The 13,976-nt window shown below is 38.3% G+C and overlaps 1 protein-coding gene across 5 annotated transcripts in view; it reads right to left on the reverse strand.

Moving 5' to 3' along the window:
• Positions 1-13,976, reverse strand: part of STRBP (spermatid perinuclear RNA binding protein) — a 172,644-nt gene that overhangs the window by 113,781 nt on the left and 44,887 nt on the right. The window lies entirely within an intron of this gene.

The raw sequence follows: 13,976 nt of genomic DNA on the forward strand, positions 1-13,976 counted from the left end.
TGATACAAATGACTTTGGGAACTCAGGAAAGGCTGGGAGGGTGGTGAGGGATAAAGACTACAATTTGGGTTCAGTGTACACTGTTTGGGTGATGGGTGCACCAAAATCTTACAAATCACTGCTAAAGAACTCATGTAACCAAATACCACCTGTTACCCAAACATCTAAGGAAATATAAAAAAATTAATTAATAATTGAGAAAAAAAATCAAACCACCCGTCTACAGAGCTAAGACTCTTCATGACTCATTATGCTAACAAAGCTTCTGCAAAAAAATCCCATCCCGTGTAGGCGCGGTGGTTCACACCTGTAATCCCAGCATTTTGGGAGACCGCAGTGAGGAGATGGAGACCATCCTGGCTAATATGGTGAAACCCCGTCTCTACTAAAAATAGAAAAAATTAGCCAGCTGGTGGCGCAGCTGCTCCAGAGGCTGAGGCAGGAGAATCAGTTGAATCCAGTAGGCGGAGGTTGCAGTGGGCCGAGATTGCGCCACTGCACTCCGGCCTGGGCAACACAGCTCCATCTCAAAAAAAGAAAAAAAAAGCCCATCCCTCTCTTGAGAATCAGGTCAAAAGTTACCTCTCAAGAAAGCCTTCCCTCCTCCCATCCCAAGTGTAACATTAATTCTCCCTCCTTTTTGTTCTTAAAACAGTTTTATTTCCTCTTGGACACCTGTACCTACCTATATCATAGTCATACAAGTATGAATGAACAACTACGAAAATCTTAGTATTATGAATCTTCATATTTATGCACGTGTTTATATGTTTATGTGTACATATACGTATAAAATCCTGATTTTTTTAAAACAAAATTTTACTTTAGTCTCTGGGCATTTAAATTGCTTTGCATTATAGTTTCTGGTGTCCACATTTTTGCCCCTCTCATTAATAATCAGAGACCGTGGTACTGATACTGGTTCCACTGTTCCTGGGTTAGTGGTCTAAGGCAAGCATGCAACTAAGTCAGCGGAGCTGCCTCATGTCGAAGCCCAATTTCCTTTTTTATTTGTTTGTTTGTTAAAAGAGATGGGCTCTCACTGTCACCCAGGCTGGAGTGCAGTGACACAATCACAGCTTACTGTAGCCTTGAGCTCCTGGGCTCAAGCGATCCTCCCAACTCAACCTCCCAAAGTAGCTAGGACTACAGGCATGCACCACCATGCCTGGCTAATTGTTTATTTTATTGTAGGGACAGGGTCTCACTCTGTTGCCCAGGCTGGTTTCCAACTCCTGGGCTCAAGCAATCCTCCAGCTGCAGCCTCCCAAAGCACCAGAATTACAGGTATGACCCACTGTGCCCAGCCTGAAGCTCTTTACTTACATAGCCCACCCAATCATTAGAGCCACTGAGATCTAATTTTTTTTTTTTTTTTGAGATGGATTTTTCACTCTTGTTGCCCAGGCTGGAGTGCAATGACGCAATCTCAGCTCACAGCAACCTCCGCCTCCCGGGTTCAAGCGATTCTCCTGCCTCAGACTCCCGAGTAGCTGGGATTACAGGCATGTGTATGTACAGCTAATTTTTTATTTTTAGTAGAATTGGGGTTTCTCCATGTTGATCAGGCTGGTCTCGAACTCCCAACCTCAGGTGATCCTTCCACCTCAGGTTCCCAAATTGCTGGGACTACAGGTATGAGTCACCTCACCCTGCTTGATCTTAATTCTTAAAGCTGGGGTTAGGTTAAAGACCAGAGCCACGCCTATCTCATTTACTATTTGATTAACAAATATTTATCGCACACAAATTATAAAAATTCAATAAGGCCAGGCACACTGGCTCATGCCTGTAATCCCAACACTTTGGGAGGCCGAGGCAGGTGGATCACCTGAGGTCAAGAGTTTAAGACCACATGGCAAACATGATGAAACCCCGTCTCTACTAAAAATACAAAAATTAGCCAGGCATGGTGATGTGTGCCTTTTATTCTAGACAGTGAGGAGGCTGATGCAGGATAATCACTTGAACCCAGGAGGTGGAGGTTGCAGTGAGCCAAGATTGTGTCACTGCACTCCAGCCTGGGAGACAAAATTGAAACTGTGTCTCAATCAATCAATCAATTCAATAAATACAGTGTTGGTAATACCCTAAAACTCCATGAACAAAAAGGCTCTCAGCTTCCAAGTGAGATTCTGGATTCTTATCTTCTCAAAGCACAAAGTTAGGTCTACTCCTAATCGCTGATAACCGTTAAAGAAAGGATTTCAGAAATCTGATTTCCCACTATTCTGTTGAAAATTAGATTCAATCATGCTTACTCCATAACCTACTCACAGAAATAAGACGTTTAACCCTTGTAATGAAATTTTTCAAAATACCATTCTTAACATCTTAAACTTACCTCCACTCTTATCATGCATTCAACTTAAGACAGTGCCTTCTCCCTCAGGAAGCGTCCTCTGATCTTGACCTATATACCTCTACCCCTTCCCAATCCTTTCTCTAGCAGGGACTGAATTAAGCAGTCCTCCCATATCTCCCACTGCACTAGTTTTGCCTTATGTTTTACCACTTACTAGCTCTGTAACTACATGTTCCTAGAAGGCAGATACTGTGTTTTGCTCTCTGCTGTATATTCCTACTATATATCACAATGCCTAGATAGTAAGCTCTCAAATAGTTGTCAAGTGAATAATCAAATGTATAAATGAGTGATGACTCAATTATAATTCCTGGTACTTCCAGATGGGAATATATACAACTCCTCATCATTCGTCATAGTTGTAACACAGCTAGGGTAATAATTTACAACAGACAGTCTTGCAATAGAGATGTCTATCATACTCTATGCAAATATATGCCATGACCACAGTTACTGTGCTTACCACCCCTTAGTCACTGAGAAGCAAATCCAAGCTTATCAGAGGGTATATGAACTGAGGTCCTGACCACAATTCATTCTAAAGATGCTTTATTTCCAGATATTTTAATCCAGGAAACTACTCATATAAATAGCCAACAGTGCTACGGTATCATGTACGATTATATGTCCCATTTCTAAAACTGATTACCTTGGCAAGTGAGCCTTCATTTCTGATCTCCCATGTTCCATAGAGTGTATAAGACACTTCACATTAATTATCTAAATTAATATTTACATCAACTCTACAGGGTAAATGTGATACAATCAGTTTCCAATTTAAGGTTTACAAACTGAAACTCAGTTAAGTAACTTGTCCAAAAGCACACAAGGGCAAATATACAATTTGAATCCAAGTCCGTTAGGTGCCCGAACCTATGGTTCTCTACAATTTTAAGTGCCCTCAAGAAAAAGATACCTGCCTTATGTGCTTCACAAGATGCTATGAATCAACTAAAAAAATTGAGCTACAGTGTCAGGAAGAAATAATCACCCAGTAACTTCAAATCAGGCTTTCCATTTAGTATTATATATAAATAACAAACTCAACCCAAAATATAAAAGGAACTTCAAGAATCAAAACTGCCATAATGAATGAGTTACTGATGTTATCATGTGAAAATTTAAGTCACCATTACAAGTTGGGCTTTTTCAAAATGAAGTTATTCAAAATGATAGGGTAGAAGGATAATATGACCATCTGTTAACCAGGTGGTTAAAGGTTAGGAAAACAAACCAGAAAGAAAAAAAGTATCTTATTCCAAGAATAACAAACCATATGCAAAGATACTCCCTTGCCAATTTATAAGAAACACAAAGAATGTGAAAAAGAAATCAGAAAAACAATGAGACAACATTTAAAGGAATGTCTTTTTTAAGTTGTCAATTAAAACAAGGTACAAATCATTGGTAATTAGACCACAGAAGATCTGAAATACAACCTAAGAAAGAGTGCCATGTGTTTAGTTCCTCTGAAATTAAAAGCATGCCCATTTAAAGGCATATTCTCTCAGGAAATCATTCTGATCAATAGTCACCAGATAAAATTAAAACTCCCTTAAAACTATAATTAGCTACTAGATAGGTTATAGTTTAAAGCTAATTGATTTAATAAATTAGTGAATTATTCTAGTCTTAAACATATAAGTGACATCCATTCTTATTTCCCACTGTTCTTTACCGACAGTATTTGAAGACGCTGGCATTTTAGTATTGCAAATCCACACTGGCTTCTCAGCCACATATGTCTGCTTTTCAACTTCTTAAAGATTAATGAGCCTCCACTTAAACGCATTTCTAGCATGTCAGTCCTGATGCTTCAACAGCTTTATACAATTTCTCTTGGAATAAAATTTTAACAGAGAAGGCAGTCTTTTATTCTTCATACTTATGGTGGAAACTTAGCATCCTCACATTGCAAACAATTTCCTGAAGAAATCAAAACTCAACAATACTCATAGATAATGTTTCCAAATTTAGCACCCAGCACAATTTCTACATCTTTCCTATGGCAGCTTTACAGCTTCTGTCCATGACATACTGTCTTCCCTCTCTTCTTACTTACACACTCTTAACATAGAATGTTTTCTTTACTGTTGTTCACCATTATTTTTATAAATATAATGAGTTAGCTGATGAGTGGACTGAGAATGACATGTAATATGCAATCACAACAATGCAATGACAAAATAACCTAAATGAATTATACAGCTTATTTATACATTAAATATGACTTTTAAAGGACATAAATTTCCTATATGAGATGCAGGGGTGTGAAAATATAGTTTGGTTAGTAATTATCCCATATATATTCTACTGGTGACTGGAATTATGATTAGCCATGTGCCAGGCATGGGGTGAATACTAGCATACACAATCTAATTTAATAACAATAACAATGATAATAATAAAACACTGCCTAACATTTACATAGTGCTACTGTTCTAAGTACATGTCACGTATCATTTCATTTATCCTTGTAACAACCCTATAAAATAAGTACTATTATTTCCAATTCATGGATGAGGAAATAGAAAAATTTAACCCATAGTATAAATGAGGAAGTGACAAAGTCATAATTGAGATTTAGGTTGGAATATAAAATCAAGCCAAGCTCTTGCCCCGTAAATAATCACTGTATCACCCTATCCCTAAACAATTCTACAAGGGCTCCTTATTCCCTAAAAGAGAACAGGAGTTTACAATTTCCATAATGAGACACCACCTCACATACAATCTTATCATCAACAGTATTTATAAGCTTCAGCTGGAGCCAAATCGACCTTGCTGTCATTCCCCAAATCCATCATTCAGTCCCTGAGAAATGTGTCATTAAGCAATGTCATCACTGTGTGACATCACAGAGTATACTTACACAAACCTAGATGGTATAAGCTTCTATACACCTAGGTTATTATAGCCTTTTGCTTCTAGGCTACAAACCTGTACAGCAAGTTACTGTACTTAATACTGCTGTAGGCAGTTGTAACACAATCTAAAGGTATCCGCACACAGAAAAAGTACAGTAAAAATATGGTATTATAATCTCATGGGACCATCATTGTACATGCAGTCTGTCACTGAAACATCATTGTGTAGTGAATGACAATTTAAATTTGTGAGCTTAAATGTATACAATAAAGTATCCAACTAAAATGGCACGTAATTTGAGAAAAGGGTAAAGGAAGTTAAAGTATTCGAAGATGCAAACATTGCCAGTACTACCAGTTACGAATTAACAATAGACTACAACAAGTCAACAATGTATCATTGTATTTTCTAAGAAAACCACTAAAAGGACTGTATAACTAACTTCCAAATACCTAAGGAGAAAGCATGATGCATTTTTTAAAATACCCCAGCACAATGCCACTTCCTCTCAAAGTACGAAGTAGTAACTTTTCAAAAATGAAGAAGCCAAGACTTAGAAGGGTTAAGTGACTTCAAAGTTGTCCAGCTAGTACACAGGACTGGAATGTAAAATCAGGTCTGTCCAGCACCAAAATTTATATTATTTCCATGACATTATGTTAATTATTGGTGGAAAATGCAAAATGACCACGTTGACAATAAAATGGAGATAAGTTTTTCTTTTTTAAGATAGTGGAAAGAATAGAGAAAGAAAATAGCAAAGAATTTTTAAAAAGAGAAGAGGAGGTAAGCTGGGTGAAGTGTTGGGTCTCTCTGTCCTGCCTGTGTTTCAGTTCATAATCTCCTTTACCTTGGCTGTGGCTGGGACCCTCAACATGCTCCTGCTAAGGGGTGCCCGTTTCCTACCATGACTCCAGAGAGTCATTCCTCCCAAAGTCCCTCTGTGTCTCTCTGCCATCCCTCCCACATCCTGCCACTCACATCCTCCATGGGTGGCGGGAAAAGAGAGAACCGACATGCTCTTCACACTCTCTCAGTAACCAGTTAAGGTGTCCTCAGACAAGTCGCCTTGGGTCGCACTTTCCCCATTTGTAAAATGAGGGGTTGGATTAGATAATCTCTTAAGACCCTTCAGAGTCACAATTTATTATCAATTAACTTTTTTTTTTTTTTTTTTGAGACGGAGTTTCACTCTTGTTACCCAGGCTGGAGTGCAATGGCGCGATCTCGGCTCACCGCAACCTCCGCCTCCTGGGTTCAGGCAATTCTCCTGCCTCAGCCTCCTGAGTAGCTGGGATTACAGGCACGTGCCACCACACCCAGCTAATTTTTTGTATTTTTAGTAGAGACAGGGTTTCACCATGTTGACCAGGATGGTCTCGATCTCTCGACCTCGTGATCCACCCGCCTCGGCCTCCCAAAGTGCTGGGATTACAGGCTTGAGCCACCGCGCCCGGCCTCAATTAACTTTTAAAAAGCTACCTTTTATTTTGAAAACATAAAAACCCTCAGGAAAATTTAAAGAATATTACAATTAACACCCATGTACTCTTCACATAGGTTCATCAATAATGTTTTGCTACATTTGCTGTATCTCTGTTTTGTGAAACCATTTGAAAGTAAGTTGCAAACCTCTTGACTTCATCCCTAAATAAATAGTTAAGTGTCTTTAAGAATCTGGGCCAAGTGTTTTATAGAATGTTCCACATTCTGATTTATCTGATTGTTTCTTCATCTTTGGCAATGATTTAATCAAAGGTGATCTTACTGCATCAAGTCAGGGGGTACTTGATGCCAGCTCCTTGATCTTAAGTTTCAATCACTTCATTAAAGTGGTGAATACCAGATCTTCATATTGTAAAATTATTTCACCTTTATTAAGTAGAAAGTAATGTGTAAATCAATACTTTGAGACTGTGTAAATATTCTCTTCTCCCAACAATCTTTCACCTAATATTTATGGCATCCAGTGATCATCCCTACCTGAACCAGATTAGTTATGTGGGGTATACAAAAAGGTGATTTTCTTTTTTTTTTTTTTTTTTTTTTTGAGACGGAGTTTCGCTCTTGTTACCCAGGCTGGAGTGCAATGGCGTGATCTCGGCTCACTGCAACCTCCGCCTTCTGGGTTCAGGCAATTCTCCTGCCTCAGCCTCCTAAGTAGCTGGGATTACAGGCATGCACCACAATGCCCAGCTATTTTTTTTGTATTTTTAGTAGAGACGGGGTTTCACCATGTTGACCAAGATGGTCTCGATCTCTTGACCTCGTGATCCACCCGCCTCGGCCTCCCAAAGTGCTGGGATTACAGGCTTGAGCCACCGCGCCCGGCCTACAAAAAGGTGATTTTCTAAGTACATAATTCCTTTTACATTTATCACCAAGCAATCTTCTGCAAAGAAGATTTCACCTTTCTCTCTTTCTCTTCTCCCTTCCTACCCAACTCCTCCCTCTTTCCTTCTCTTTCTCACTATGGACTCATGGCAGTGTTTTGGGTTTTTTTCCCACTCAATGTCTATTACCATTTTGTAATGTTCAAGTTGTCCCAAATTTGGCCTGTGGTAGCCTTTACAAGTCAGTCCCTGTATTCTTCAGACATGTACCACTAGTCTTCAACAGCTCCCTTGCTTTTTGACATAACATGTTCCAGACTTGGCACTTTTCTGGTCCCACACCTGGAATCAGCCACTTCTCCAAGGTTCCTTTTAGTGACAAATGGAATAAAAAAACAATATATAGGTACTAGATATGCTCACCTCTGCTGGCTGTCATTGCTTCTAGGCCCTTTCAGTCAATGGAGCAAGTAAATATTTTTAAAACCATGAGTTCAACAAATTACTAATATCAGAAATAAAACAGAAGCCATCTCTATTGAACTGTTGGACATTAAAAAGATAATCAAGGAGTACTATGAGCAATTCTATGACCACTGTTTTATAACCTCAGTAAAATGTATCAATTCCTTGGCAAGGCATAATCTTCCCAAGGTCACACTAGAAACACAGATAACCTGAATAAGCCTATGCCTACTAAAGAAGTTGAATTAACATTAAGAATATTCCAAAAGGAGAAGGCACCAAACCCAGATGGTTTCTCTTATGAAATCTACCAAATATTAGGAATCACAACATACTTTTACAATATGATCCAAAAATTGTGCTTAGATATTTACCCAGTTGAGATCAAAAGTTAATATCCATACAAAACCTGCACAGGAATGTTTATGGCAGCTTTATTTATAATCACCAGAACTGGAAGCAAAAAAGACATCTTTCGAGGTGGATAAAAGAAAATCCATATGATAGCAATATTATTCAGTGATTTAATGGAGTTCACCGTCAAAGCATAAAAAAGACATAATGAGCAATTCTCATCTCTGATAAAATAGACTTTAAAGCAACAAAGATCAAAAGAGACAAAGAAGGACATTACATAATGGTAAAAGGATCACTGCAACAAGAAGAGCTAACGATCCTAAATATATACGCACCCAATACAGGAGCACCCAGATACATAAGGCAAGTTCTTAATGACTTACAAAGAGACTTAGACTCCCACACAATAATAGTGGGAGACTTTAACACCCCACTGTCAATATTAGACAGATCATCCAGACAGAAAATCAACAAGGATATCCAGGACCTGAATACAGACCTGGAACAAGCAAACCTAATAGACATTTACAGAACTCTCCACCCCAAATCCACAGAATATACATTCTTCTCAGCACCACATCACATCTACTCTAAAATTGACCACATAATTGGCAATAAATCACTCCTCAGCAAATGCAAAAGAACAGAAATCATAACAAACAGTCTCTCAGACCACAATGCAATCGAGTTAGAACTCAGAATGCAGAAACTAACTCAGAATCACACAGCTTCATGGAAACTGAACAACTTGCTCTTGAATGTTGACTGGATAAACAATGAAATGAAGGCAGAAATAAGGATGTTCTTAGAAACCAATGAGAACGAAGACACAACATACCAGAATCTCTGGGACACATTTAAAGCAGTCTCTAGAGGACAATATATAGCAATGAGTGCCCACATGAGAAGAAAGGAGAGGTCGAAAATTGACACCCTATCATCAAAATTGAAAGAGTTAGAGGAGCAAGATCAAAAAAACTCAAAACCTAGCAGAAGACAGGAAATATCTAAGATCAGAGCAGAACTGAAGGAAATAGAGACACAAAAAACTCTTCAAAAAATCAATAAATCCAGGAGCTGGTTTTTTTAAAAGATCAACAAAATAGACAGACCACTAGCCAGATTAATAAAAAAGAAAAGAGAGAATAACCAAATTGATGCAATAAAAAACGATAAAGGGGATATCACCACAGATTCCACAGAAATCCAAACCATCATCAGAGATTATTACAAACAACTCTATGCACATAAATTAGTAAACCTGGAAGAAATGGATAAATTCCTGGACACCTGCATCCTCCCAAGCCTAAACCTGGAAGAAGCCGAAACCCTGAATAGACCAATAACATGGTCTGAAGTCGAGGCAGCAATAAAGAGCCTACCACCCAAAAAAAGCCCAGGTCCAGATGGGTTCACAGCGGAATTCTACCAGACATACAAAGAGGAGCTGATACCATTCCTTCTGAAACTATTCCAGACAATCCAAAAAGAGGGAATCCTTCCCAAATCATTTTACGAGACAAACATCATCCTGATACCAAAACCCGGCAGAGACTCAACAAGAAAAGAAAATTTCAGGCCAATATCCATGATGAACATAGATGCAAAAATCTTCAATAAAATACTGGCAAACCGATTGCAACAGCATATCAAAAAGCTCATCCACCATGATCAAGTAGGATTCATCCCGGGGATGCAAGGCTGGTTCAACATACGCAAGTCCATAAACGTAATTCACCGCATAAACAGAACCAAAGACAAAAACCACATGATTATCTCAATTGATGCAGAGAAGGCTTTTGACAAAATTCAACAACCCTTTATACTAAAAACCCTCAATAAACTAGGTATTGATGGAACGTATCTCAAAACAATAAAAGCTATTTACGACAAACCCACAGCCAATATCATACTGAATGGGCAAAAACTGGAAGCATTCCCTTTGAAATCTGGCACTAGACAAGGATGCCCTCTCTCACCACTCCTATTCAATATAGTACTGGAAGTTCTAGCCAGAGCAATCAGGCAAGAAAAAGAAATAAAGGGTATTCAAATTGGAAAGGAGGAAATCAAATTGTCTCTATTTGCAGATGACATGATTGTATATCTGGAAGACCCCATCATCTCAGCCCAAAATCTCCTGAAACTGATAAACAACTTCAGCAAAGTCTCAGGATACAAAATCAACGTGCAAAAATCACAAGCATTCCTGTACACCAGTAATAGACTTCAAGAGAGCCAAATCAAGAACGAACTGCCATTCACAATTGCTACAAAGAGAATAAAGTACCTAGGAATACAACTAACAAGGAACGTAAAGGACCTCTTCAAGGAGAACTACAAGCCATTGCTCAATGAAATAAGAGAGGATACAAACAGATGGAGAAACATTCCATGTTCATGGTTAGGAAGAATCAACATCGTGAAAATGGCCATACTGCCCAAAGTAATTTACAGATTCAACGCTATTCCCATCAAGCTACCAATGACCTTCTTCACAGAACTGGAAAAAAACACCTTAAACTTCATATGGAACCAAAAGAGAGCCCGCATAGCCAAGTCAATTCTAAGCAAAAAGAACAAAGCAGGAGGCATCACACTACCGGACTTCAAACTATACTACAAGGCTACAGTAATCAAAACAGCATGGTACTGGTACCAAAACAGAGATATAGACCAATGGAACAGAACAGAGGCCTCACAGGAAATACAACATACCCACAACCATCTGATCTTCGACAAGCCTGACAAAAACAAGCAATGGGGAAAGGACTCCCTGTTTAATAAATGGTGTTGGGAAAACTGGCTAGCCATGTGCAGAAAGCAGAAACAGGACCCCTTCCTGACACCTTACACCAAACTTAACTCCAGATGGATTAAAGACTTAAACATCAGACCTAATACCATAAAAACCTTAGAGGAAAATCTAGGCAAAACCATTCAGGACATAGGTGCAGGCAAGGACTTCATGACCAAAACGCCAAAAGCAATGGCAACAAAAGCCAAAATAGACAAATGGGACCTAATCAAACTCCACAGCTTCTGCACGGCAAAAGAAACAGTCAGTAGAGTGAATCGGCAACCAACAGAATGGGAAAAAATTTTTGCAGCCTACCCATCTGACAAGGGGCTGATATCCAGAATTTACAAAGAACTAAAGCAGATCTACAAGAAAAAAAACAAACAAGCCCATTCAAAAATGGGCAAAGGACATGAACAGATACTTTACAAAAGAAGACATACAGGAGGCCAACAAACATATGAAAAAATGCTCATCATCACTGGTCATCAGAGAAATGCAAATCAAAACCACATTGAGATACCATCTCACACCAGTTAGAATGGCGATCATTAAAAAATCGGGAAACAACAGATGCTGGAGAGGATGTGGAGAAATAGGAACACTTTTACACTGTTGGTGGGAATGTAAATTAGTTCAACCATTGTGGAAGACAGTGTGGCGATTCCTCAAGGACCTAAAAATAGAAATCCCATTTGACCCAGCAATCCCATTACTGGGTATATATCCAAAGGATTATAAATCATTCTACTACAAGGACACGTGCACACGAATGTTCATTGCAGCACTGTTTACAATAGCAAAGACCTGGAACCAACCCAAATGCCCAACGATGATAGACTGGATAGGGAAAATGTGGTACATATACACCATGGAATATTACGCAGCCATCAAAAACGATGAGTTCACGTCCTTTGTAGGGACATGGATGAACCTGGAAACCATCATTCTCAGCAAACTGACACAAGAGCAGAAAATCAAACACCGTATATTCTCACTCATAGGCGGGTGTTGAACAATGAGAACACAAGGACACAGGGAGGGGAGCACTACACACTGGGGTGGGTTGGGGAAAATGGGGGAGGGGCGGGGGGTGGGGAAGTGGGAAGAGATAGCATGGGGAGAAATGACAGATACAGGTGAGGGGACGGAAGGCAGCAAACCACACTGCCATGTGTGTACCTATGCAACAATCTTGCATGTTCATCACATGTACCCCAAAACCTAAAATGCAATAAAATAAAATAAAATTAAATTAAAAAAAAAAAAAGACATAATGAAAGCAGCTCAGATAGGTAAGACAGACAGATGGATGAAATAAGTTCATAGAAGAAAGCTATGTACTATATCATTCCAATTATATGACATTCTGGATATGGCAACACTTAAGACAATAAAAACCAATAGTTGCCAAGATTTCTGGAGAAAGAGGATTAATAAATGAAAAAGGGATTGTTAGAGTATGAAAGTATTCTTTATGAGACCATAATGGTAACCATAACATTATAAATATTTCAAAATTCATACAACTGTATAACAGAGTGAACATTAGCAAATTATACTTTAAATAATAATGTATCAATATTTGCTCATTAATTTTAGCAAATGTGCCAACAGTAACGTAAAATGTTAATAATAGGTGGAATTATGAGGTGGGTGTGAGGAGACAAAATGATATGGGAACTTTGTGTATTACATGCTCAATTTTTATATCAATCTAAAACTCTCTAGTTAAAGAAATACATTAGTTTTTTAAAATAATAATATAGTACCACCATTTCAGGGAGATCTCTTTATGTAATGTTCAACAATCAGGTAATATCTAGACATTAGCTTAAAACATTACTATTAAATGTGAAGCAAAATTGGAACAAAAAAACACAAAAACATGAGTTAATATGGATAATTCTAATTCAATATTACAACTTTTTTATTAACCTCTTGGATTTTTTTTCCTCTTCCACTAAAAATCTTGATTCTTAGTATTTATTTACATTCATGAACGTGCTTTATAATTAACAGAAACTATGGGGAGCAGTTCAACATTTTGTGGGATAAGCTGTCAGAGGCAAGAAGCCACTTTATTAATGGTTTTTTGTTTCTGGCACAAGCAGAACCAATGGTGCTGGGGTAGAACAACAATAAAATAGAAGCAAAGAATAAGTAAGGTGCTCCAGAGATGCTATAGTTAGAAAAATTCCACATGGATTTACACTGGCAGCATCACACTACACAACATGTTTCAAAATTCTGAGTTCCACAAAACTCAAATGCCATAAAACAACACACACAGTAAATAAAAAAGAAAACATCCACCCATATTTATATGTTAGTTCTAATCTTTACAAGATGGAGCCCCATTTTATGAAGAAAATAAAAACTAAGAGATCAAGCTAACCAAATTCACACCCACTTATGCCTTGTCTAATCTGTCTCCTATCATGGGCCAAATCTTTGTTGTAACTATTTCCTAACAGCTGGACACACCTGTAAACAAAAACACAATTTTTCATTCACAGAACAAAACAGCTTTCATTAACGCTCTCCCAGTTCAGGAACTACACAGGTCTACCTATCACCTACTGAATCAGATTCCACCTGATTTAATTTAACCCTATCATCCATTGTTCCTATTACTTCTAATTCCAGTCAGACCAGTGAGTTCTCTGTTCCAAAAAATGCCAAGATTATTCCCACTCACAGACATACTCTTTATTCATCTTTTCACGCAACCTTCACTGAGCATTTACTTTGTGTTCTATGCCTGTACTTCGTACTAAGAGGATAA

The sequence above is a fragment of the Saimiri boliviensis genome, chromosome 2, assembly GCF_048565385.1.
Source record: "Saimiri boliviensis isolate mSaiBol1 chromosome 2, mSaiBol1.pri, whole genome shotgun sequence".
In the NCBI taxonomy this organism is placed as follows: domain Eukaryota; kingdom Metazoa; phylum Chordata; class Mammalia; order Primates; family Cebidae; genus Saimiri; species Saimiri boliviensis.